At 40.3% G+C, this 26,332-nt stretch overlaps 1 long non-coding RNA gene across 8 annotated transcripts in view; it reads left to right on the plus strand.

Moving 5' to 3' along the window:
• The window catches only part of LOC121669920, a 143,685-nt gene that overhangs the window by 112,371 nt on the left and 4,982 nt on the right, over nt 1-26,332 (plus strand). The window contains exons 2-6 of one of the 8 annotated variants that reach the window (XR_006017942.1): nt 14,628-14,749; nt 15,761-15,821; nt 17,205-17,289; nt 19,872-20,845; nt 22,252-25,899. This is a non-coding gene — a long non-coding RNA (uncharacterized LOC121669920). Of the gene's footprint in view, nt 1-14,627; nt 17,290-19,871; nt 20,846-21,470; nt 25,900-26,332 lie in introns of all 8 variants that reach the window. The other 7 variants (XR_006017939.1, XR_006017941.1, XR_006017936.1 and 4 more) reach the window with 7 other exon arrangements.

The raw sequence follows: 26,332 nt of genomic DNA on the forward strand, positions 1-26,332 counted from the left end.
AAACAGCAGCAGCTCCGTGAATGAGCACCTCTGGTGCTCCCATACCAGATCAGGAGCAGGGTTGTAGCCAGTCTAAGACCAGTCTTCAGTATGTTAAAAACATATTGCCGGTGTAAAGGGTGGTAATGCTGGGTGCTCAGAGCTAATTTCAGACAAGAAATCCATTTATGCAACTGGGACTTAGGTTTTGATGGTGTTTTCATTAGTAGGCAAATCCTGTGTGGTTACGCCTGCTTTTAAATGAATTCAGCTAAGGAAAAATCAGTAGTGTGAATGGGACTGAGGAAATCAAATACCAAGTTATTATTAAGAAAAGCTGAAAATCTTTGTTCTAACATGTAATGTTCAGTTTGGCTTTCTAAAACAGTGCTTTCATTTAATGCTGATTTATGACCTTGTTATGGTTATTTATTACAGAAGTATTAGTCTGTTATAAGTAGATATGAAGTATTGTAGGTGGTGAGTAAATATGATTTCTGTTCATTCACTGCTTATGACAACCATCATATATTATTTACTGTTAATCACATTTTACCTAAACAGCAATTTGTCATTTATCAATCAGTTATAAGATATCCTAGTATGAGTCAAGATCTAAAAATGTCCTTGATTGTTGCAGAAAGCTTTTGTTTTGTTTGTGCTTTACTAGAATTGAGATTTTCTCTTTAAAAACTCAGTCAAGTTAAAAACTTAGAGAACAATAATTTGATAGATTGAGGAGACATGTTAAAAGCTGGAAAACTATGAAAAATAATGTGTTGTTATTTCATCACAGTGTCATCTTATTAACATTGTTGTTACTAATCTTTTCTGATGTGCTAAGGTGTTGCTTCAAGCCTTTGTTAATGTTATAAAACCCAAGATATAATTTTAAAAAAAGGAAAAGGGAAAAATAAAACACAAGTCAAATTTTTCCCCCCCACCTTCTACATACCACCCCAGAATGACAGCTGGAATTGCAAGTTAATGTAGATCTGCAGTCTGATATGCCAGGGGAAGCTGACCCAGGAAAGGCAGGAATGGGTTTCCATCATGACCAGACCTGCAGTGAAAGTGGCTCCCCCTTGCTCACTGTTCCCCATGTTAAAGCCAATAAATCTTCCTTGAAATAGTAAGACATTTCAAACTGCAGGACACTCCAGGCACAAATGTTGAATAGAGATTTTATGGTGGCCTTTCCATGAGCACAGCAGAAACCCCAGCCATGGTTATGGAGAGCAGCAAATAAAATACAGAACATCACAGAATGAAAGAGCCTCTCCCTTCTCCCAGAAAATCCAAGCAATGTCATCTGCTACCTGCCATCAACACCAAGACAACTGTCCCATCATTCTGCAGTCTTAGAGCTTTTGCCTCATTCTGGTGTGTCTTGAGATATTCAAATTGTTACATATTAAATGACTGAGCAGAGGAGGCCTTTGTCTAAGGCTTGTAAAATGCCTTTCCCTTACTGTGTGTCTGGAGAATCAAAGTTTTGGCAAGTTAAGGTAGTTTGGCTTTCCAAGTAGGTGGGGGAAAAAAAAGAAAAGAAAAGAAAAGAAAAGAAAAGAAAAGAAAAGAAAAGAAAAGACAGCATAATTAATTATATTTAAATCATCCAACTCCTTTTGAGATGGTTTGCTTTTAAATACATGCCATTTTTGGATTTTCCAAAAAGTCTCTGAGCAATATCTCACATTTTAATGGCTTTTGGCTTTGCCATGTAGAGTAATGAAAAAATTCCAGGAAAGTTTGTGCTGCCAAAGAAATATTGACTGGCTCCGAGGACAGAGAATGGTTAAGGTGGTGCAGACAGGGCAGCTTTCAGCTAATGGGGTAGGAATCTACAGGTCTTTTCCAGCTTGATGGAATGGGAGTAGAAGGAACTCAGCAAGCTGAGGACAGATCTTTAAAAAATCCAGAATAAGATCTGTAAAAAGAACTTCTTAAAAAGTGCTATTATTTTTAACAACTGGTACAAGAGTAGTGAATTTTACAGCTGGCACTACCAAACCAGGTTATGTCATCTCCTGTCCAACCATGTCCATCCCAGGCCATGTTCCCAGGACTAAGGGGCATGGATTGGAATGAATGGTATGATATGAGGTTGTGGAGCATCCTTGCAAAACAGGTGGCACAGGTACAGAGCAGCAAAATCATATCAGCATCCCAGGCACATGGACTTGAGCAGGCTCTGGAGTTGTACCAACTGAGACCCTTCAGTGAATCTGGCCAGGGTGGTGGAAGATGGAAAACTTGTGTTTTTTCAGGAAGCACAATGGTTTGGGAGCAGCAGGGTGAGAAAGGAGATGTTCTGATTGACCCTGACACAATGTACCACCCTCCTGAACTCCAGCCAGGGGATGCAAGTAGCCACAAGCAATCTGAGTGAGAGAGCTCTGTGGTTATTTTACATTAACTTGCATTACAGGACAGTATGGCCCTTGTATTTATCAACTTTCAGCTGAGGATTGAGGCCGGTGTGGCTAAAGACAATATAAAAGTTTTCCCTGTAAAAATCCTGTAATTGAAGATCTCAAAGCATTTTACAGGCATTAATAAATAAAGCCTCAAATACAACTACCAGTATTTCAGTCCCTAACGTTCAACAGTGCTTGTAAGTGCTGTTAAAATAATAACAGTTGTATCAATGCTCTTGCAATCCCAGAAATATTAATGGCATCTTCCCTGTCAACAACCTCCCCTCCTCCAGGCTCTACTTTCTTCTCATGGGCAAGAAGCAAAATTTTGCAAGGCAAGAGCTTGCTGGGGAGCTTGGGTCATCTGGGATTTTGCTTTTGTGGGTTTTTGTGTGTGTCCAAGGCAGGGCACCAACCAACTGGAGTGCTTTCTTGTACTAATAGGTGTTTTGCCTGATGTCTAAAACATTTGGATGGATGGTTTTATATTTTGCCTTTCTTACTGGAATGTGTTTGTGGTCACAGACAACTAATGAAGAGAATAAAGGAGAGGCAATGTTGTAAAATCATTAGAAAAGGGAAGCACTGTTCAAACAAATGCATTTTGCTATTAAAGTGCCATTTTCAGGTCTTATTTGCAGCCCCTACTGTTCCTTACACTGGCTCTTCACTGGGGACAAAAAATTCATTAAATGGCTCTTCATTTTACAATATCAATATGTTTTAAGTCAAATTGTGCATTCTTTGCTGTTAATTCTCTTTTAAACACAAAGGCCCATCAGAAAGTTTAGCTGCAGGGGGGCTACAGGCAAGAAGAAAGATACAAACATCCCTCTTATGAGAAATAATAATAATAATGAATTCTTTTAAAGTTTAAAGAAAAATAGTGGCTTTTTTGCGCCAAGACTGTAAGACCTGTTCATTGATCTTTTCAAAGAAGCAACAACAATAAGGAGAAACGAGAATGAAAGGAAATGAAAGCAAGGGAATAAAAGCCATAAGGAATTGGGGTACATGGAAGCAACAATCCAGAATCTGACAGAATATGTGGATACTGATGAAGCCTGGGATGCAACACATACGTGATCCCAGGAAAAGGCCTGGCGGTATTACCTGACTTGACTATTAACTTTGCTTAACCACCAAGTATTTTTATTGACAAACCTTTTGGGGTTTTTTTTGGTTTTTTGTTAAATTCAAAACACTACTTATCTCATTTATCAGACTACTTACAGCTCATACACTTTTCTGGGTGGACTCATTCTGTAAGTGAGAAGTCTTAGCTGAAGTGGGACGTTGAATATTTTGCAGAAAGCCAGCCTTTCACCAGAATCATGGTGGGAGGGAGACAGATGTGCTGCCCCTGTGGAACACAGAAGTTTTGTGATAGAAGTTTGTGGTTGGAATCAAATTGAGCAACTAATGATTTGTGCTATGAATGTGCCTGCTGGAATGTTTTAATCCACAAGTGACAAGTGGTTCTCCTGACAATCGGTGTAAGGGGCAGAGCGCCCATAGCACAGAGTCTAAATGAAAGTGTCAGCAATACCTGTGGCAAGAAAGCCAGAGAGAACCTAGTGAGGAGAATTTTACACATTGTGGAGTTATGCAATTTAAATAAAAATGGTATCTGTTTTTGTTTAAGCAGAAGGAAAATGGGAAGGCTCATTGAAAATTCAGGTTGCTGTCTTTCCAGTGAAAATAGACCCAGTATGGAATATTTAGGCTAAAAATCACACCTGAACAGATTTTACATGTTTGATGCACACTTGGTAAATTCCAGGTGTCTGATTATACCTGGTCCTCTAGTAGGGTGCAGAGCAGGGCATCTCATACTGGACAAAATGTTTGTCCAAGTTCAGAAACCAAAGCTCTTGTGTGTGGCTTTGGTGCAGGACAGGCATCAATTAATGCCTGTCACGATGAGGAGAAACTCTGCTCTGACTGCTGGTTGAAGGAGAGGAGCAGTGGTGCCAGTGCTGAGGTGAATCCACATTCCCAGTCATCTCCTTGTGAGGCTTCATAAACTCATTTGTAGGGGAGATTTCCCTGACCTGTTCCATCAGTGACACAAATCTGAACAATACAGGAAGTTCAGCGTGGGGAAACATGCAGCACCATGGTTTCACTGTCATAGGATTACCAGCAGAGAGAAAAAGCAAAGGCTGATGCCCCTCACGCCCCTCAGCCACGGCTGTTCATGGGGAGGGGATGCCAGCACAGTCCATGATTGCTTCCAAGAGGAGTGGAAGCCATCGAGATGTCCAACAAATGTGTGGAGGAGCCAGTCTTGTTATCACATGATTGGGATTTTAGGCTCCTATTGGGCACAGACCAAAGTAAGTCCTGGAACAAGACAGATAATGAACTTGGGCTGTAAAATCCTATGTGCTCCACTGCCATTTTGGCCAGTGATCCTGTACCATATGTCAAGTGGGCTGCAAATTCCCATAAAGCAGCAGTTTACTACACTAGACCTATAACAAGGGAGGTTGTAAAAGGAATAAATGGCAAGTGGAAGGTGGAAATCATGCCAAATGTACAGCACAGGCTTATTAACAGCAGCACAGCAGCCAAAGGGAGGCAGGAGTTGCATATGGGAGTAGGATTGTGCATGGGGAAAATGGAGAGTAGCAGTACTGCCAAAGGGTTTTTCTTTTCTTTTCACCACTTCTGAAATACTTTAGGCATTCTGGGATTTTGGAATGAGCGCTTGTCTTTGTTTTTGAAACCATGTTTTTGTATTTCTACATGGAAGGCAAATCTGTTATTTTTGCTCCTTTTCTTTACTGAATCTGTGCTCTGCTAAACCACCTTAGGTGTTGAATATAAGCTGTAGTCATAGAATGGTTTGGGTTGGAAGGGACCTGAAAAATCATCCAGTTCCAGCTCCAGTCTGCAGATGTGAGCCTGGAAGGGCCAAAAGAATGAGCCCTCTTAACATGACCAATTTCCACTGCAGGAGAAACAGTCCCAGGCATCTTCAGCAAGGCCCAAAAATGTTGATTTTTGTGAGGGGAGATACTGTAACTTCCAGTGTCCTATAGGCTAAGTACTGTTTATTGAAAGCTTTTTAGCTCAATGAATGCCATTCTGCCTAAATCAAAAAGTCTTTGGAGAGCAGATCAATTTCCAAAAAAATGGCATTTGGAAATTTAGAAATGTTTTTACTATGACTTTAGTAATACATTTCAAATGATCATTTCAAACTCACTTTCTCTTTTTATTTTTAAGTAAAAACCAGGATGAAATATTTCACCTTGTCTGAAATAAAACAGTAATTTGTAACAATTTCATGTTAACAGCTTCATTTCCCAGGAATAATTTAAGCATTTGTAGGGTAGGGAGGTTGCTTTTACAAATACTAACTAAACCCACAGTTTTCAGTGTCGGAACTTCCACCAGAATAAAAATTCATTTTGGTAGATTTGGAAGGTTATTGGAGTTGGCTTCCATGTTTAGACTATGCTTTTTTTCATTTGTCAACATTTCTTGAAAAAGACTGTATTTGTAGCAAAGTTATGTTTAAGGATATTACTGAATTTCTCTGCAGAATTTAAGATTTGAATGTATAAGGAATGTAATAACTGACAGTACATTGGTGTTTAAGTGGTGTGTGTTGTATGTGCATAAACAAAGAGCAGATTCCAGGCAAGCTGCATTTAAAGACCAGTTATGTTTGCTGGAGGATGAAAATGTAGGGTTAAAACCAGTTACAGTCTGTCAAAACTAGGGAAAAAAAAAAAAGAAAAGAAAAGAAAAAAACCCCCACATAAAACACCACCACCACCACACAAAACAAACTAACAGGGGGAAAAAAAAAAAAGAAGAGAAACCAAAGAGCACCTGCTGGTTTAATTTAATCCTGTCTGGCCATAACTTGTTAGCCTTTCTCCTGTAAGTAATATTTGATTGATTTTACTGAGACTGTTTAGAAGTACAGTTCAGTTCACTGATACTGCTGGTTAAATTTCCTCAAACAACACGCTCTCATTTTAGTCTCACTTTAGTGATGTTTCTTCTGGCTCTCACCAGCATTAAAGAAGGAGTTGTGTGTAATCTTAAGTGTTTGTACATTACTGGACCTAAAGACAACTTCCTACCTACCTGTACTCCACAGAACAGCAAACCTGGGTAGTTTAGACAAAATCCACGAAAAAGAAAGAATAGATCAGAGAAATCACAACAAGGGTGGAAAGAAAAAGGAGACAGAAAAATCCATTACAAATGAAATAATAAAGTCCCTTAAACTTTGAGGAAAAAATAGTGGCTCATTTTGTACAAAGATAGTGAGATGTGTTCATTGATCTTTTTAAGAGTCAAGAAGAAATTGGCCAGGAGCTGAATAAAAGAAAATGAAGTTCCATTAATACAATCCATGGAAAGACAACTCGGGTAAATTGATCAGTGCAGCACAGATAATTTCTGACCTTTCCCTTCTTTGGAGAAGATGTCTGGGGTTTTGTTCTGATTTTTTTCTTCCCTCCCAAAGAGTATAAACAGCACGCAGCACCAATTTCAAGCGCTTTTTGGATGGCTTTTCTAGTAATAACTGGAGAATTTCTGGAAGTAAGCATGGTAATGGCTTTTCTTCCACCTCCCTCCTTCATCAAGGGACCCTTTCAAGGCACCCTCGTTGCCTTGAAAAGTATCAATACATTGAGAAAGTTTGAGGGCTTTTTTTCTCCTCTTTTTTAAACTCTCAACTACTTCCTTCTCTCCTTCTTCAAAGAGTTTTTGGAACATTTGGCAATTAAAAAACTGAGGTGTCTGTGTATGCCAGGGAAACCTCATATTGACTGAAGTGCAGGAAGAGCCCAAAGGCTGAAAGATTTTTAGTCTTTGCCAGCCCCTGCTGCAAGCCTGGCCCTTTACCTTGAACAGTAAAGCTCCTGCCTGTAGTAGTGGCAGTGCTTTCATTTGCATTCTTTGTTTTAGCAAAATGTTAGCTGTCATTGCAGGAGAGTGTTTGAGGCCTGAAAATACTGCTACTCAGCTGCAGCATTCTTTATCCAGAGGAATTATGCACACTGAAGGCCCCAACTTCCCTCTTTTTTAAAACTAAGTATCCCCAGCTCCCAGAAATGTGATTAAGAAACAAACTCATTCATGGTAAAATAAACCTACAAACTCCAGCTATTTGGAGATATTTATTTTCCAGCTCTGAAAAGATCTCTGACAATCAAATACATGAAAACCAAACTCAACACTTGGGATTTGGCATCTTCCCACAGCATCAAGTGCAAATCTAAAGCTATTCTAATTTTGCTTACTGGGATAAAATGCTGTTATTTGCATGTTAGCCACAAATTAACAATTAGAGTGTGGCAGTTAATGAAAGAAAGGAAGCAATGCAGCACCTTTGTGAATAGGCTGTAACCCATGTTTATAGAGAAAGCTTTCTAGAGTACCCCTGGGTTCTGTAAATGAAATGGGCCTTTGCATATGCTGCATAACTGTCAAAACATGAGGCTTTGTAGTCACATACCCAAAATACACTCCATCTTATAAAGCTGCATCACATAACTCAGCAGCATAATCATTTTCTTCTCCGTGAGCAAGTTGTTCCTTACCCTTGAGACAGTGCTTCATTCAGGTCAGGTATGAAGTTATGTGAAGGTCAGTGTGGGAAAGATCAAACTACACCTGTCTGGATCACACCAGCTCTGCTAATAAAAAGGTATATTCCCTGCCTGGCTTGCACACAGAAATACTCACTAAGATCTTACACAGAATGGTAAAATGTTCCACAAAATGATTGGGCACTAAACTCTGCAGAAAAGTCCTCAAAATAAATCATTATCACAAATATTTTAATACAGAAGTCTCTCTGGCACAGCTTTCACTGCATGCAAATATTTAAGCTCATGCTTAAGCTTGTTCTGATATCCCATCGTTGAACCTTGCAGAGGCCATTAGTGATTCAGAACAGGATATTATCCACTGACAGATAATCGTTGTCTGTTCAGAAACTTCTCATTTTACAGTACAGCTGGTGTCTATCAGCTGTGCTAGAGTGGTGCAGGGAGATTTGTACAGTTTAGAGGGTTTTTTTAAGAGGCAGTGTAGAGTAAATATCAGCAATCACTATTTGATTAAAATTAGCAACAAGACTTTCTTCACTCCTGCATAGGAAAGGACGAATTAATTTCCCTATCCTTTATTACTTAAGTTACCCCTGCACAGAACTGTTCATGAATCTTTCCATTTAAACCCTAGAATATGTTCTAAAATCTTACCTAGATATTTTCATTTTTTCATATCACTAAACAAAAATATACATATTTTAGAAAAGCAAATGGATTTATTAAAGGAAGTGTTAAATGAGATGTTTGTAGTTTTCATACAGAGGAGATCAGACTGACTTTATGAGGATGCTGCATCACACAGACTTCTTGATGTATCTGTAAGGGACACACAAATAAAGAGATTAATTTCTTTACAAACCCAGTGAACTTCAAATTTTACAAGGTTGTGTGTCCAGCAGTGAAGTCAAAGTCACGAGGGATTCTGGGAGCTAAGATCACACGGAAGATGTTTTATTACATGATGGGAAAACTGGGAAAAACTGAACTTTCAACCTTTTTTGTGAAAGCATATGAATACAAAAATCAAGCTGATATACAATAGCAACTAATCATCAAGAAAGACAATTGTTAGTGACTTGTGAAAGAAATCACCAACAGATAAGAAACAATTGGAAAATATTAATGGTTTTCTGCATCTACTGTATTTAAGTTTGTAAAGCAGTTTTACTCAATGAGCTTTATGAGACAATCAGGGATGTTAAACAAGAAGAAAATCAGGTCCTCACCTCTCTTGGTTTTTAGGAAGAAAGGAAAGAGTATGTTGGTTAACACTGGGGGGCTTTTACTGCATAGCACAAGAAATAAAGATTTAGGTAATGATGCCATCAGTGACAAGCACCAGGAGAAGCCAGAACCGGGGGATAAAAATGACTTTGTGGACTCTTGGAACTTTTTTCCCTCTGAGATACCTCTGCCAGAATAGTTTCATTTACATCTGAGACCTTGCCAAAGCCAAGAAAGTATCAACGCCTTTCGGAAGGTAAATTTTATGCATACTGTGGGTAAATCCACAGATAAAGATGATGCTGTGGGATGGGCATTAGTGATGGGAAAGATCTGAGCCCTGCAAAAGTGGAAGAGTTTTTTCTTTCCTCATCACTTGCTTGAGCCATGCCATCAGGCAGATCTCCAGCCAGACGTTTTTCTCCTGATTTTGACCAGAGTGTAAAATACACTGTACCAATCTACTTGCTAATACTACAGCATTGTTTTTTACTTCCCCTGTTTCCCCACAGTGCCTGACAGCCTTTCCCCTGCACTCTCCCCTAGTTAAGGAGATGGGAGTTCTGGATTGCTTATCAGATAAATTGCTGTGGATTCATCGTTCTCCATCTCTGTCCTGAAGAAGCAGTCACACTTCTGATGTTAATCTTAAAACCATATTCTATATAATAAAATTTCTTGTGAAAGCTCTCCCTACATCATTATATGTTAGAGAGACTATATTAATCACCTAATGGCATTTGCACACCTACAGCACCATTTCCAAAATCCTTGGAAGTTTTTTTTTTTTTTTTAATGTGGAATGTGCAGGGTTTAATGAAGCTTTTAATAGACTGCATTAAATACCACCCCCAATTCATAAAATGGATATATAGTCATTGCTAGAAGAAGCACCCTTTTATCTGGCAACAGGTGGACTTCCTAAGAGGGGTTTCCAACTATCTCTGATTTCTGACACTTTGAAATAGAAGTACTGCACCCAGAAGTATAGATCTTTTTCTAATAAACATAAAATAAGCTAAACCCATCCAAAATCTTAATCCATTTTGGTACCCAGGCACAGTTACTGCAGAGCCCAGCACTCTGGCAGACATTTAAAGATGGAGAAGTGTAGGTAGACTTGTGTTAGTCACATAGAACGAGGAGTCAAATTACAGTAAAAAGACTATAAACTCAATTTCTTTTCCTTCTCTTTCATTTTCTCAGTTTATGCCTCAAATGCACCACTTTTAACAGAATGTTGGCTATTATTTTGCCTTTTTTTCTCCTTGTCTGTTAAATTTAATAGAAAAATCCAATTATTATGTAAAGAGAGCCTTGCTATAATTGTCACAAACAAGTTAGCATAACAATGAAGAGCAACAACTTTCTGAAGTCAAAGAAAGCACTGATTTATGACTGTCTCTGAGGTGTGATTGATATAGAATGTTTTGAAGGAATATTTTCAACATTTCTTCTTCATTTTATAGCTGCTCCCTCAGATCATCCTAGCTGAAGCATGTTTGCAAAGGAAAGTTGCTTTGGAAGAGGGAACTTTCCACAAATTCATTTTCTTTTCTTTAAAGGAGGAAAAAAACCCCAACCGAGCCTACAAAAGCCATTATTTAAACAGCCTCCTTTTTAAAATGTTTCCGGCAGATGTTTATGTAGAGAATGTGCTGGAGCTCCTTCAGTAAGACACAGAAGTGACATTTCTTGAGGGTTTTAGCTGGAGAATTTGTCTTTCACATCATGTCTTTAAACATCTGCAAAAGGCAACAGAATCTTTATTATCCTGCTAAGTTGAAGAAAGGCGCAATGCACAGTCCTGAGTCCTTAAAAGATGGTATTTAATGGGACTGACAGATGAGAAATATCCAGCTCTAATGTTTTCCTTCAGTAGAAATTCACCTCTTGACCTTATGACTCCAGAGTATGGCTGCTGCCTTCTGAAAAAGAACATTTCCTCCCATTCAGATGTACTTTCTATGGTTTTGTTGTTTTGTTTTTCCATATTGCTCAGTTTATCTGCTTTAGGGGAAGGTATCGTCATCAGGATTCAAGCAAAAATAAGATTATAAATACTGCAAGCGCACTTGTGCTAGGTCTGCTTTATGGCACTTGTGCTTCCAACCCTCTTTTAATTTCCTTAGTTGGATATTTTTCTTCTTCCTCATGCAAATCAAAGCTGCCTTTTCTTTTAAATGGATTTTGAAGGAGTGGTATAATTCAGGCTTTCCTATCCTTTGGCTTGAGTTTTGTTTATTTGCTGCACTGCAGCAAATACAGACCAGGGCCATTGCTCAGGGCTGCCCAGGTTGGCCCTTCTACCTTACAAAATAACCTTTTTAAGAAGAGTCCAATCTATCTTTTGGTTTCCTGGTTGGTTTCAGATTCAGGTTGGAGGGAGGCAAGGTTTGGTTGTGGGGTTTTGTATTTGGCTTCTATTGTATTTCAGTTGTCAAAGCTTTTTTCCCTCCTCCTTCTTCTTCTCTTTCTTTTTTTTTTTTCCTTTTTTTTTTCCTCCCTGAAGGGTTTTCTCTGGGAAAAGTTTTCTGGGCTTCCATCCAGCTAGTGTCACAATTCACAGCTGTACTGTTTGATTCAAGTACTTCAAGCTGCCAGTGAGGTAGAGCCAAATGAGATTAAGGGGTTTTTTATTAAAGCAAGCACCCGCATGTGCTGGTATGGCCGAGGCTATGTCAGGCGTTCCAATACGAACCCCAATTTCTGCAGACCGTTAGTTCTCAAGCATACAATATTTATGCCAGGCTGAAACCTGACCTAGATGTACTCATCTGGGAGGAGCTGTAACTCTTTGGAAAGGAATGGTTGGCTTTTATTAAGTTACAGCTTCGAGAAGGGAAAATATACTGATTTCTGGATAAGCAGAAAAAAAAAAAATAGAGGTTTAGCTATGTATGTTAAAAACAGCAACAGGCATAAACAAAACAGATCTTTTAAATGATGGATTTTGAGGGAAGGCAGCAAGAGATGTACTGTTAGCTCTGTTCTCTGGCACATGATGGATTTGAACCCTCCATGCTGGTCAAACTTGGACCCTCCCAGCACTGCCTGCCCCATTCTGCCCAGTCCACCCCAAATGCCACCTCTGGGGCACAGCCGCAATGCCCAGACATTTATTTTACTTTTTCTGTTGAGATAAACCATGCAGAATTAGTGATGTGAAACTAAATGCCAGTGTTACTCTTATTTTGGGTGTGAGGCAAGATCTGAACCCACATTTTCAGAGAGAAATGCATTTTTAAGCTCCCTTTCCTTTTGAAAAGCACCAAAATTAAAACAGTTCTTTTTATACTGGTTCTTATCTTTTGTGTCAACATTTCTGAAGATAAATGAATTGATATCTCAAACATAGGCATACATGTGTCAATGATAAACAAAAATGTTTAAAAATAAAATAAGGAAGAAAATTAGAAGCTTTACAGAAAAAAAGAAACAACACCACTCTCATCTTTTTTTTTCCCATAACTTTGAGCCAGCTATAATGTGGATCAGAAGGTTTTGAAGGTTATTGATACTGCAAATTTTGGAATTCTCAGACAGAAGTAGCTTTTTACAATACCAGATCACCCTTTTTCTGTCCATTTTGCCCAGCTGGGTTACTGAGCCTCTCATAGAATCATATGAAGCTATTCCCCCTTGTCCTGTCCCTCCATCCCTTGTCCAAAGTCCCTCTCCAGCTCTCCTGGAGCCCCTTTAGGCACTGGGAGGGGCTCTAAGGCTTCCCCAGAGCCTTCTCTTCTCCAGGTGAACACCCCCCGTTCTCCCAGCCTGGCTCCAGAGCAGAGGGGCTCCAACCCTCAGAGCATCTCCATGGCCTCCTCTGGACTTGCTGCAGCAGATTCAAGTTCTTTTCCTCAGAGCTGCTCCCAGTCTATCCTCTGCCCAGCCTCTATTTGTGCTTGGGATTGCCCTGACCCATGTGCAGGGATATCCACATCCCCATCTCTGCTGCTCACATAATCTTAGCAGTGTTAGAGACTAAAATGCTGAGAGGCTGCTGAAGTCTACAAGATTCTGAAATCAAAGGCAGCAACATTAATATTCTGTGCAAACGTGAAGAAGCCATGAAAGCTTTGTTTGTTGCTAAAGAAACCAACTAAATCAAACAAGTTGAAGAAAACAAAGACTTGTATAATTGTTTTAATTAAAACTGCCACTTATTCCAGAAAAAAAAAAATGCAGCACAGCCATGCTCTCCAAACATTTCTTGCTTAGACTTGCATGCTCAAAATCTATGTATAATAAGTGAAATAAAACATTGCCAGCCATTTTCCAGTCCCGTTTGACACAAAAGCTCCAAAACAAATTGCAAGAAATCCATGCAAAACTTTGCGATGTTTACTTCAGATTTTATCCAAGAGGAATTTATGGAACTTGCCATTCAACTCCGAAAGCATGTTATCTCAAATGAAATGCAACACTTCTTAAATCTTCAAAGAGCATCATGGCATGTAGCCATAAAACTCACTGTGACTTTAGACATTCAAAAACAGCATTAATGCCAGGATCTGGCTGCCCTGTGTGGTTATTTTAAGTCTCCATGGGCACAAACACTTTCTTGGGTCTGGGCCCTCCATACTTTCAGTCTCTGGTAAAAGCCGTGGGACTGCTTTGCCTTTCACAAGCTGCTTATCCCCTTCACCTTCCCACTCCACAAGGTTATTTTGGCATCTCTAATAAGTCAGATACAGAAGGGATCTGGTAGTTTCTCAGCTTCTGGAACCGAGCCCCTGTTTTTTAATGCAAAGTATGGAAGATATAAATACAGCTTAATTTTAATTGAAGGAGAATGTCTGACCTTTCTACAAAATAGTGTCACATGAGGTTCCTGTATTTCTTGTGACCTTTCCAATGCTCATTAGGCTTTTAAGCATGCAAGTTCAGCGTAAATTTAAAATATTTTGCCTTCCTCAATTACAGACTGGCTTCCACTGCAGAATTTGGTCCCACATTTCACTGTTAGTACGTGAACCCCGTACATTGTCATTGTGAGGCAAAGAGGCAGTTATAAAATCTGAACCACACCTGCTTTCCACTCTCAAATAATCTGTTCAGATACTGCAGTGTGGCTTGAGCCTGTCTTTTATCTCCTTTTCTCAGCACTCTGGGAGCTCTTTGCCTTCACCAATACTTGGATTTGTGTACAGGAAAGTTGGGAACCATTTTTTGTATATATCAATTCGTTATGTCATTTCAAAGATCTTATTTTTTCCACGCTTCCTAAGCATTAGCATGTCTAAACTTTAGAGAAGAGGGGGTGACTATTGGAAACATCCTACAGGAAGCCATAATTTATCAATTAAATGCTTGCAAATTGCTTCTAAACATGTTATGTTGAGCTCTCTGGAGACTGTAAAGAAGCTTATAGTAACAGCTTTTTTTGTCTTTTCTTTCTTTTTTTTTTTTCCAGTGGCTGGATGACTGAAATAATTTCAAGTCTGTTTTTACTAGAACCTGATCACCACCTGTTTGAGTGAAGAAATTGAGGACTGTTTGAAAGTAATGCCTTTGGCGACACATACACCTTGCTCGGTCTGTCTCACATCTTCATTTTATCATATAAAAGGCTTTTCCAAGTGTTGCCTGAGAACAGTGAAAACCTCATTATGAGCTGAAAACTGTTGGGGATTTCAGTGTTGATAATGAAAATCTTATTTATGGAATTGCTGAATACGCATATAAAGTCTGAAAAGCAGCAGCCTACTAGATGAAATAATAGTCCAAGGGAAAAGGAGTAATGTAATTACATCATTCCTGTTTTATAATGGTGATTTTCTTGCATGGTCATATTGAAAGAGAGTCAGAGACCTGTAAGGTGCAGTTGTTTCTGGCATCTCGCAGGCTGGTTTCAGGACTCGCGTAAGTTTGCTGTCCAGTTAATATTTTGGTAGTATGCAAAAGGTGTGATCTGTCAGAGATTGCTGAAAATGTGGAAGCATTCTTCTGCCTTTAGGGTCATGTAAGAAAAGGTGTAAACCCCCACTAGGGAAGGAAGAAGAAAATAAATATGGATCAGGAAACTCATATCATTTTCTAAAACTGAGCTAGGTCCTCTCGTGGGTTGTGCTGTAAATACATGGTAATGAAATATATGGTAAATACAGCTTTTCTGCGACTAAACCCATCAGATACATGAAAAGCCAGGACATGTTTACCAGGGAAATATGCCCTGTAAGGGAATAAAAGCTATACAGTTTCCTAACTCTGTTTCATTACATGCTTTTATTCCACTGAAATCAGTAATCATGTCAGAATAGAGCTAGTAAAATATGATGGGACATAAGGGCCTTTAATACCAGCCTCTCTGCCTGTCTGTCCTTTTATATGGCACCTCCCAACACAGTGTCTGAGTGCAGAGTTCTTCACCCTCATCTGATTTAAAACTTAAAATGGATGCGGCAGAGACCTCTCGTCCAGAGTAAACTGCTCAAGATGAATCAGCTGCTCAGATTGGCCTCACAGAAATGATAATGGGGTTCTGTGTTCACAGCTGAGTTATTTAAACTGTCTGATTTGGTCCACGGCTTCCTTGGACATTAATAGGTTGACTGCTATGTCGCTGAACTTGGTGCATGAGAGGTCAGCCTTTGAAAAGCTAAATAAGGTAAGTGCAAGCTGCAGCGTGTTCCCAGCGATGCCGCGCACTCCCCACGCTCCCAAAGCCCCCCAGAACCACTACTGCTCCTCAGCATCTTCCCATATCTGATTGCAAAGTGGTGGATCCTTGGATCGATGCTTTGATTTTGATCTCCCCTCCACCAGGAGATTCGGGGTTGCTCACATGTTATAAACACATGCTCCTGCTGGTGCATCTTGAGGGAGGAGGATTGAAAACTTCTTAGGAGGCAGCTTTTCATCAAATGCAGACTTAGATGAATTGGAAAGATTTCTCTGGACTACAGCAATTTTGCTGAAATTGCTGAGGAGCAGCATTATCAGGCAAGGACACTTTCTTTCAATAAAGATAGGATGCTTCAGCTGACTTTTGTTTGATTATATTGTAAATTCTAACATGCTATTGTGGACACCTTGAAGACATTAAGGCAAAATGAAGAATTCAAACAGTATCGAGATTAAATGTTTTCTACTGTCCCAAACAAAGCATAATTCAATTAAAGTACTTTTGATGATCTCTACGCTGCGGCAATTTCATTTTTGAGATATATTTCATCATTTAGATTAATACTCCTGCATGAAAGAAAAGCAAATTTTGGCATGCTGATATTTCCTGCAGACCCAGCAGCCCATGAGAGGGATTGGAAAATTCAGACTAAGAGCATCTCTCTCCTCTTTCCCCAAGCCTTCTCTTTGATGCAGGACCATGGCAGGGGGGAGAGGAGGGAGAAAGATAAGAATTGGGTTTATCATCTATAAATAGAGACAGCCCTTCACACTCACTTTCTTGAGAAGTTTTAGAGCACTAGGGGAAAGAAGAACAAAATAAATCTAAGAGACGCTGGGAAAGTTCTGTACATTTCAGGAATGTTCAGAAGCAATGTTAACTCTGGCAGTCCAAGTTCAGAGGCTTATTCTTTAAAAAGACACCATCAATTAGTTTCTCAAGTTTAATTCTGTCCTGTGTCAACCAGCTGGGAAGTTTGTTGAGCAATAAGCATAAATGGTTTGGGGAATATAAATCATTGCCCCTGACATCCAGGGAAAGTATTACTCCTTGTTCTACTGACATGGTTGTAGGTACTACATATTCCTTGTGCAGAATCTTGGGCAGAATCAGCAGCTTGGTTCAGGCCTAGATTTTTAGATTATGGGAGTTACATGCTGAAAGAAATTGTTAGGAAATTTAGCAAAGAAAGTTGTCATCACACTTTGACCTAAAATGGAATAAAACTGTCCACTGCTAAGGGACCTAATAGCAAACCTGTCAACATTACATTATAAATATTTTTAAAATAATTGTTTTATATGGACTTTGCTATACTGGATTTATTCCTGCTTGGTTTTTTGTTTGCTTTTTTTTTTCGCATAGATGAAGAGGATGTGGAAAATAGACCATACATGGAAATCTGTGAATCCCATGCTGGCATCTGTATTAAAGGATCATTTTGTGGGAGGTAGGCAAATAGGCGATAGCTGGTGTTGATTAAAAACAGTCTTATGTTTAAAAAAAGATAACAAAAAGCCTGTCCTCTAAACCAACAAGCAAGTGACACCCAAGCCAGGAAGCTCAAAATCCACAAAATAAACCTTATTCCAAAAGCTGGATTTGGTTATTAATTGACTGCTTTCCTACCAATAAGAGCACACTTTCAGGCTGGTGGGCCTGATGAGAGGTCCTTGAAAGCCCAAACTGAACAAGCATGTGAAATATTTAAGGCCACATTTTTATATTTATTAAAAACAGCCTAAATAATTAAACTAGTTGATTCACTAGTGGCTTTCAGGCTCATGCCCAGAGTGAAAGGTCATGACCTGACATACCAGGGCCCCACTTGGTACCGATGATTGACAGGAAAAGGAAATAAGTTGATATCTTTCACGTGGGAATCACAGCTTGTAGCAACTATGAGCAAGTGGGCTATTTGGACTTTGTGGGAAAACTTAATTGTGTTATTATTCAAAATCTTCGTTCCCAAAGTTGGTTCAATGGTGATTTATTTACTTATGTGATAAAACAGCTGTGTACTGTAATAAAATACAGGTCACTTGCTGATGTTTAATGCACAAAAGTGAGGATATGTTTGGTTTCTTTTACTTTGAACTTACAATCAAACTAGGCAGCAGGGATGACTTTGAATTATTAGGAATTTTCTGTTAGTGTGTTGGAAATATTTAATGTTCTCATCATAGTATATATTCTTCAGTGCTTGGTTATGGAGAAGGAGGAAGGCACCATACACTGAAATATGAGTGCCTCTCCACCATATGCTTTCATTATTTCTTTATAATGATAAAAAGGGGCTGCATTCAGTCCCAGACAATGTCATGGCCCCAGAGATTTCAGTGGCCTGCAGAAAAAAGGAGAAAAAAGCATTTATGATATGAATGAGGATTTGAAATGGCTTTTTTAAAAAAGGCCTAAGATCCACTTTCACCCTAAATTCTGAAATCACTTGAAAGATGTCTAGATGCGGGTTTGAAGAATAGCAACTTTCCACCAGGCTCTGTTTTATATGCAGGATCGCTGCCATCTTCACCAGGCTTTGTTTGGAGGTCAGATAATTGTACCAAGCAATAGGTCACAGTCTAACTTCACATATTGTGTGATTTGTTCTAGCAGTGAACCCTGTCATCTTGATCCAGAGGATGTATTCTTTGCCCCAGTCATTTACAAGTTAGCCAAGTGATGCACTTTTGTTTATCACACCGAGCTGAGAAGTTCAGTGGGTTTTGTATCAGCTGCCCTGTCACTGTGCCTTTCTGCTCATTCCTCAAAATGTGGGCACGACGTGAACTGGGCCAGGGTGCAGCTCCATACCAGGGATGGTATCCTACAAAATCCTCCAGGGATTTTGTATCCTTTTCCAGAAATGCCATGCACTGCCAGTTCCTGCAGCCCTGTGTCTGGGCTGTTGGATGATAGCAGTCCATTAAAAGTCCCATAAAGCCAAAAGTAGTTTTTACCCCGGAGCAGGCTGTGGTGGGGAAGGTTTGCACGTTTCAGCTCAGTGTGACATCACATTTTGGGTGATAAGGCAGGCCATGCTGGCATTTCCCTCAGATTATCTTCACTTCTTTTCCTACTCTTTCCTCATATCTTATTCTTAGTTCAGAGCAAAGCAGCTCTGCTTGGGAAGCTTTGGAAACTCTGCCACTTGTTCCACAACCACCAGGAGAATTTTAAGCCTTAAAATAATCTGATTCGAACACCAGTAAATAAGCTCAGTTGCACAGTAAATCAAGATAAAAGTTGCTTCACAGACTAAGAGCTGGTGGTATTTCTTTTGCATTGTTTTGACGTTATTTCTTCATATTTAACATCTGGCAATAGTGCATGGTATTTTACCAATAGCACAGACATCAGATCCTGCCACAGGAGTGCAGGTCTGTGATAAGTAAATCATAATCACTGACTGAGAAAGGAAATCAAGAAAAATGGGTCCAGGGGCAAAAACATTCTCAAAATTGAAAACCTTTCTGCAGCAATACCAACCTGCTTCCTCTGAACATTTGAGCAGAAGGGGGAGGTACTCAGCTCTCTCAGTACTTTATGTGCATTCCTTGTCCTGAATGGAAAAGGCCATGATTAACCCAAATCCAGCCAATTTCTAGAATTTATTCACTTGCAAAATGGAGATACTACAAACTGGAGACCAGCTATCACCAGAGCTGTCGATGAAGTACCAGCTGCAGATATGTGGAAACTTGTCCCCTGTGTTAGAGGCTACAGTGTGACCTTGCATGGCCCATGAAAGTGTTTAAAAATCATGATGACACTGGGTTCTGACTGACTTTGTCTAGATTCAGCCTGAACATCAAGAGGAAAAAGGCTCTGTGTCCCGTGCCAATTCTCTGATCTTTCCATTCCTCTCCTCCTCCCCACCTCCAGGCTCTGTGTCTCAGCAGCTCCCTGAAGTGAGCACCATGACATGAATCTGGAAGTGAAGAAGCCCACAACTCTTCAGAAAAGAGCAGTTATTCTTAGCTTTGTTTTGCTGATGTTTTTCTTTCTTTTTCCCCCCTTCTTTTTTTAAAGAAAACAGAAAGCCTGCCAAACTTTGGGATCTTTGATGTGCTTTGGAAAGAAAAACAATGCTATCTATCCAAGTCGTCTGAAGGGAACAAAAATATGTCATTACTTGAGAAGAACAATCAATACATTTCACAATTAAAGATGGTCAAAAGTTTTTAATGTTTTTCTGGAAATTGTTTATTAAGAAAATTTCCGAGATATTTGACCATTTAACTTTCCTTGAGAAAAGGTCCTGATTTATAAGGTAGGTGGAAAGGCAGGAGGGGGAAGAAGGACGAAGATGCTGATATTTGCTGTAGAATATTCAATAATCCAATGTCTCAGGGGGGATATCCTAGACCCCATCCAAGCTTTTCTTCTGTCAGTTTGGATTGAGTACGTGAACCTGCCTCATCCGTTTTATTCATCCTACTTCAGGCTGAGCAAAACAGTTGGGTCATAAAGGCAGTATCTGTTCTGTACTGTTTGTTTGTTGATTCATCTTTCAGTGGACATGTTGCTTTGTAAAACTCTTCAGCTGTAAATGAGACACTGACTTCATTGTCTCATACTTAGGAGATTTGCTTTAGATGGAAGCGTCCCAGGTTGGAGTCTTTGGCCAGTAAATACAGGGAAGCTTTTGAAGCTGCAGCCTTGGAAGTCATAACCTAATAACTAAACTTCTGTTTGCCTTCTGTTTTTAAGTTTTCTCCTCCATCACCCCAACAAATCTTGAAAAAGCTGATTTATGCAATGAGAGTTTTTGACATTTTTATTAAGTCCAGGCACTTAATAAAGATATTCTTTCTGCAATGTGATCAAATTGAGGTAAAGAAGCACTTGTGCTATTTCTCTCTTCTTACTGAAGTTTTTAACAGATTTTCTTTTTTGCCTTCCTGTGACAGGGCCTGTTACATCATTTCCATGATCTGCTCTCACCTTCCACTGCAGTGGCCGTATGGGAAATGCATCTGCTTCTACAACCGAGCTTTAAAGAGGTTTCTATCTATATCTACTATATCTGCTCCAGTTAAAAAAAAAAAAAAAAAAAAAAAAAAAAGGGTAGAAATTAGACATAGACTGCAAATAACAGGGAATGTTGCTTGAGGTTGGTATGAAGATGCTTGTTCTCTCATGCTAGACTTACTCCATGGATTGGGCTGGTTTACTTGGAAAGATCAGGGAAACCTAGAATGGTTTGGGTTGGAAGTGAGCTTAAAGATCATTTTGTTCCAAGCCCCCTGCCATGGGCAGGGAAGATCACTCCCTACCTCAAGTTCAGACCACTTAACTGTGAGAAAGATAAAGAGGCCTGACTTTTAGAAGAAAAGCGTTGTTTATTTCTTGAAAGTTTCTTAGTTTGACTTTGGATAGCCAAAAATTTGAGATTCTGCAATATCTAATCACCCTGTGAAAGTCCAGGCCAGGATTTCAGACTTTGAGGATAGCAAGCAAATGCCTTAAATTAGAGGTTTCAATTAGAGAATATTAAATTCTCTTCTGTAACAGGAGATGTTTTAGTAGAAATGGGAATAGCCAGGTGGGAGTAATTGGTTTTGGAAGAGTCGAACATGGGGGCTCTGCCCAGCACTTTCTTTTATTATGGCTGTTTTCCTTCCACAGCTCAAGAAAACTCATATTCATGCACAGCCTTACACTTCACTGGGATTCCCTGACTTGGAGACTGTCAGCATTGGCTTATTATACAAGCTCTTTGTTTTATCCTATACAATATATCTCACCATACACAATTTGGCCTCTTAACCTGCCGTGAAATATTTCAAGGGCTTGTTGCTGGAAAACGTCGTCTCTCCTCGCTGTGATTTGTGCGGCCGCGGCTGCATTTTCCTGACAGCTTATAATGATTCGTGGTGGGTTGCAATACAATGAACTCATGCTGCAGAACAGCACACTGAAAAAGATCTTTCAAATTATTGTTCCGGTGCAAAAGGTGCCCAATCACCTTCCACCTGCGGATTAGTCGGTTGCTATAGGAACACACTGTAGCTTTTCAGTGCTGCGCCACTGTAGTGCCCAGATTACTGACTCTGACAAACACAATAGGGGGAAAGAATCACGGGTTATTAGTGCTGCTGCTGATGTGATGTTACAAACCTGGGGTGGCACAGAGCAGATGAATAGAGCAGGAGCCTTGAAATGCGAAGGACGGGAGGAGGAGAGGGAGAAGAGTGAAGTGGAGCTAAAGTCATCGCTACGGAAATGTTGTCTTTGATCTCATCTTCCACTCTGAATAGGTATTTTCATAATATAATGCCAAATGCAAGCAATGCTGTAACTGATGGCAGAGCCACTGGTCATGTCTTTATGTTAGTAGGGGGCTGCTCCTCCTCTCTTCCCTTTTGTTCCAGTGAGTACTGAAATCTGAACCTTTTCATTCCTGCAGGATTAACTCTGACCAAGGTCAGAGCAACTAGTCACCAATATTCTTCATGGGTGAGTCAGGCCTCCTGCATCCCTGGGAAATATCACCTGGAACATCCACCTACGCACAGGACTTTAAGAGGGAATTTTGCAGCATCAGAAACACGGAGTGAACAGCTGAGATCAGGTCTCTGTCTACTTTGGTGGCCATAACTGAGACTCAGGAGTTTATGCTGCTGAGCACCCTCCTGCAGAGCGAGCTGCCTGTGTGTTTCAGAGGGGAGAAATAACTGCTTGCAGCTCTGATTTGTAGATGGTCTAAAATTCCCAGAAACAGTTTTGCTACCACTTGTGCTTGGGCAGGGTGAAGCGGAGGAATAAAATATATACTTGTCCACTGCTTGTGTGCCTTGAGCAAAACAAGCTGTGTTTAGTCACAAGTTCACCAGATGGTACTCTGGGGGTTATTGCTGTTATATTACATTACTGCAATATATTAGACAAGGCACAGTGATTCATTCCCTCTCCTCAGTGCTTTTGGAGGCTGTTCTCCTCCCAACGGAAGCACAGCTGACCCTGCTGCTCATGACCCTTGGGACCCCTGTGGGCTCCTGTTGGTGCATGGGCAGGAAGCACCAAATGTCCCAGCACCAGTGGTGACACCAAACCTTACAGGAGACCTGTCTTACACGCATCTCTGTGCCCAGAGAAGAGACTCCACTTTCTGATTTGAGCCAGCTGATTTGGGACATCATTTTCAACCCTGGGTGCCTCCTCCCTCCTCCCGTGCTCCAACCCCACTTGTTTTGCCTTCACATTGGACCCTCCCTGACCTTGCAATTGGACCCACATGACCCTCTAAGCAGGGAAGTGGCCTCTCTCAACCCCTTGTTTGCAAAATGGACTGGAGTACAGAGTTTGCACTGTACTTGTAGAGCCCAAGAACTATCAAAACACCACAGAGAGGTATTGTTTTCCTCCACTTCTGTTACTCTGTAGGCTGAAACCCTCCATCCAGTGAATTATGTGCTGGCTGACACCTAAGAACCCGTCCTGGACTGGTGCCACATGTGCATGCAGGGCATAGGTGCTGCTGTTGGTCAGCTGGACGGCCCCTGGGACCATCTGCCACCCCTCTTTGGCCTCCCTGTCTCCACCATTATGTTCACTGACCAGCTGCTTTTCCTCACTGCCCTTGACAAAGCTCCCAAGCCACAGTCAACCCTTGCTATGAGAGGAGACAAAGAAATGCCACAGCCACTCACTCTCCCAATGGCCTTGAGCTTCTGGTGCTCTGAGGCCGTGCCCTGATCCCAGGTTTCCTTCTGCTCTCCAGCGCTGTCCTCATGGTGCCACGACACTGACTAGCATCCCCAGTGCTCTCCCCTAGTCACAAGCTCAGGATCAAAATATACTTCAGTTTTGCCTGAGCCATCTAAAAGAGTGATGGAACAGGTTGGTCTGAATGTGCTTGGATGAGAATTTCACCACAGGCATTACTGTAATTTCAGGCAACTTGAAAACTGCAAATTGGGCCCTCTGTCCCTTAGATTATGCTTTTCATTTTATGATCCTCTGGAGGAAAATTAATTTCCTGGGCTGAACTCCTGTCTGCAGATTTAGAGGGACAGAACACACTCTGCCTGTTTAGTTTTAAGTGGCTTCAAATGGGGACGTAGAAGGGAAATTGAGAGAGACACCTGACCAGGGAAGTATGGAAACCTAGCTCCAATAAAATAATGGGAAAATCCTCCATCACCATCGTCATAGGTGTGCATGACCTTAGCAGAGCCCAGGAGTGCTATGGGAACAGCAGTACTACACTCCTGTTTTGCCTTATTTTTTTATCAACAATGTTCTCCTCCACTCTGACGTCAGCTTCAAGATTGCTCGCTGTGATGTGCTGCACCTTTCATATTTTCTTTCCAGTCATAATATTGCTTCAGTCGTAACCTCAGCACTTTGAGGAATAATTGTCCCTGACAAGGGGGTGAATCACTGGCAGAGAGTTGATAAGCATTACATACAGATGACAGAAGTCAGGACATATCGGATTACCTCTGTGAATATAATAAAAGAGAGCCTAAACACTTTGGCAGCTCAAAGACAAGCCATTTCATAACTCTCTAGTGGGGCTATTATCTTCCATTTACTGCCACTGATAACCAGGTTGCAACTGTCTCCCTAGGATCTAGTTACAATTCACTTAACACTTAGAGGACCAGACATATTGGAGGACACTCAGATGAGGATAATTTCTTAAAGATCATTTATTTTTAAATTTTTATCTTCCTTGCTTCCCCTCTTTATAGTGCGATAAGAACCTAAATCAGAAAGCTTTGAACTTCTTTGGGGAAAGGAGAGTTCATGGTCATCTTCCCTTTAATCTTTCACTCCTGAGTTTCTTTTGAAGCCAGTTGTTCATATCCAGCTGAATAAGTGACAAGCAGGTTTCCACCTCTGTTACTCTTGTAATACATGCACCCAGACCTAAAAGCTTGTTCTGATACTGACTCCATTAGGTTTACACGTAGGTGTTAGGGTTTTATTTTTGCAGCCAGGAAGGGGCACCTGAGCTTACAAATCAGGGGGTGTTGGTGTGTATCAGTAACACATAATTCACAGCAGTGCCAATTACAATCCACACTGGTGGAATCTGGATACAGATGATATTTATATGCACTACATGAGATTTTGTTTCTAAACCTCACTGCCTAAGAGGAGGTTAACACTTCATACTCCAAGATACCAAAGTTCTCTCTTTTAGGCTAAAGAAAAAAAGAATTACTTGGCTATGGCAGAAATGTGGCCAATCACCTATGACTCTCCTTACCAGCAAGCACACCACTGAGAAATATTTATTCATCTTAGGGATTAAACCCTCTATGTGTGAAGGGAAACTCTGTATTCTGCAAAACTTTCCTCCTGCATCCACACCATGATGAACAAACGTAAGCTGTGCTCAGCTTTCAGCATCTGAGGTGTTCTCAGATGCAGGACAAAAGTTGATTCACCCTTTCTCAGGCTGAAGACTGGAGCCTTTTTTTGTAAGTTTGGCTGCACAAATCCATTCTAGTCTACCAGAACCCCCTTCACAGCCACTGGGGGAGGAATATCTTTGCCAAAGATGGATCAGGATGATGGAAGGACAAAAGCTCAGTGCTGTTGGCAACTCAGAGGTTGTGCATTTATAAATGTACCCCTTATCCCATGAAAAAGTGTTCTTCTTACATTCCCATCACTGGAAGCTCTGCAAAGAAGCCTCTTTATATGTGTTTGAAGGGCCAGATTTGGTGATCTAAAGACTAAAACATCCTTCTGTTACTTACTTCTTTAACTCACAGTGCAAACTTTACATCTTAGCTGGCCAAAAATAGGTCCTTACTGCTTTATATATACCACCCCAAATCTATTTTGGAGAGAAATTGTACCAGGCTTTCTTAAACTACAAATAATAAACAATGCTTAATTGCCTTTCAGTATGATTTGCATCCCCTCTTGATTTTTCACAGCACAAGTCCTCTTCTGCTACAAGGAACCTGTAAAGAACAACAGCAATTAAGGAGGGAGGAAAAAAGTTCATTCGTTGTTGAAACAGTAATTCAAAGTTGTTTTCTCCTCAGGACTTCTGGATCTTACCACTGACTTTCTAGCAGCCAGGAAAAGCCAGGTGAACCCCTCTCTGCCCTGCTTTATCCATCTGTAAAATAAGCATGGTCAATCTTACCTGCTCCACCACTTCATCACGTGGTGCACCCAAGTAATATCTGTAAATTGCTGTAAGATGTTGAGATCAAGGGAATTCTGTGAGTGCCAAGTGTTGTTGTTGTTATTGTACTAACAATGTTGGCTGTTTTCACTGTTCATATGGTAGCCTGGCTGGAATTGGGCAGGAAGCCCAATAATACCAACAACCAACAAGAAACTAAAATAAAATGTTTTACTTAATGAGAGCCTCTGTTTAATCAGAAGCCTGTGTAATTATGTCACAGAGGGCTAAGGATCTAATGTTTTCCTGATACATTTGCTTTTAAAGGGACTATTAACCTGGCATATTTCAAGATGATAAGCTGCTTCTCTGTTCAGTTCCAGTTATTTTTTTC

This window comes from Corvus kubaryi, unplaced genomic scaffold, assembly GCF_017639235.1.
Source record: "Corvus kubaryi isolate FWS band 111438036 unplaced genomic scaffold, C.kubaryi_AGA036_p1.0 37394, whole genome shotgun sequence".
NCBI lineage: Eukaryota > Metazoa > Chordata > Aves > Passeriformes > Corvidae > Corvus > Corvus kubaryi.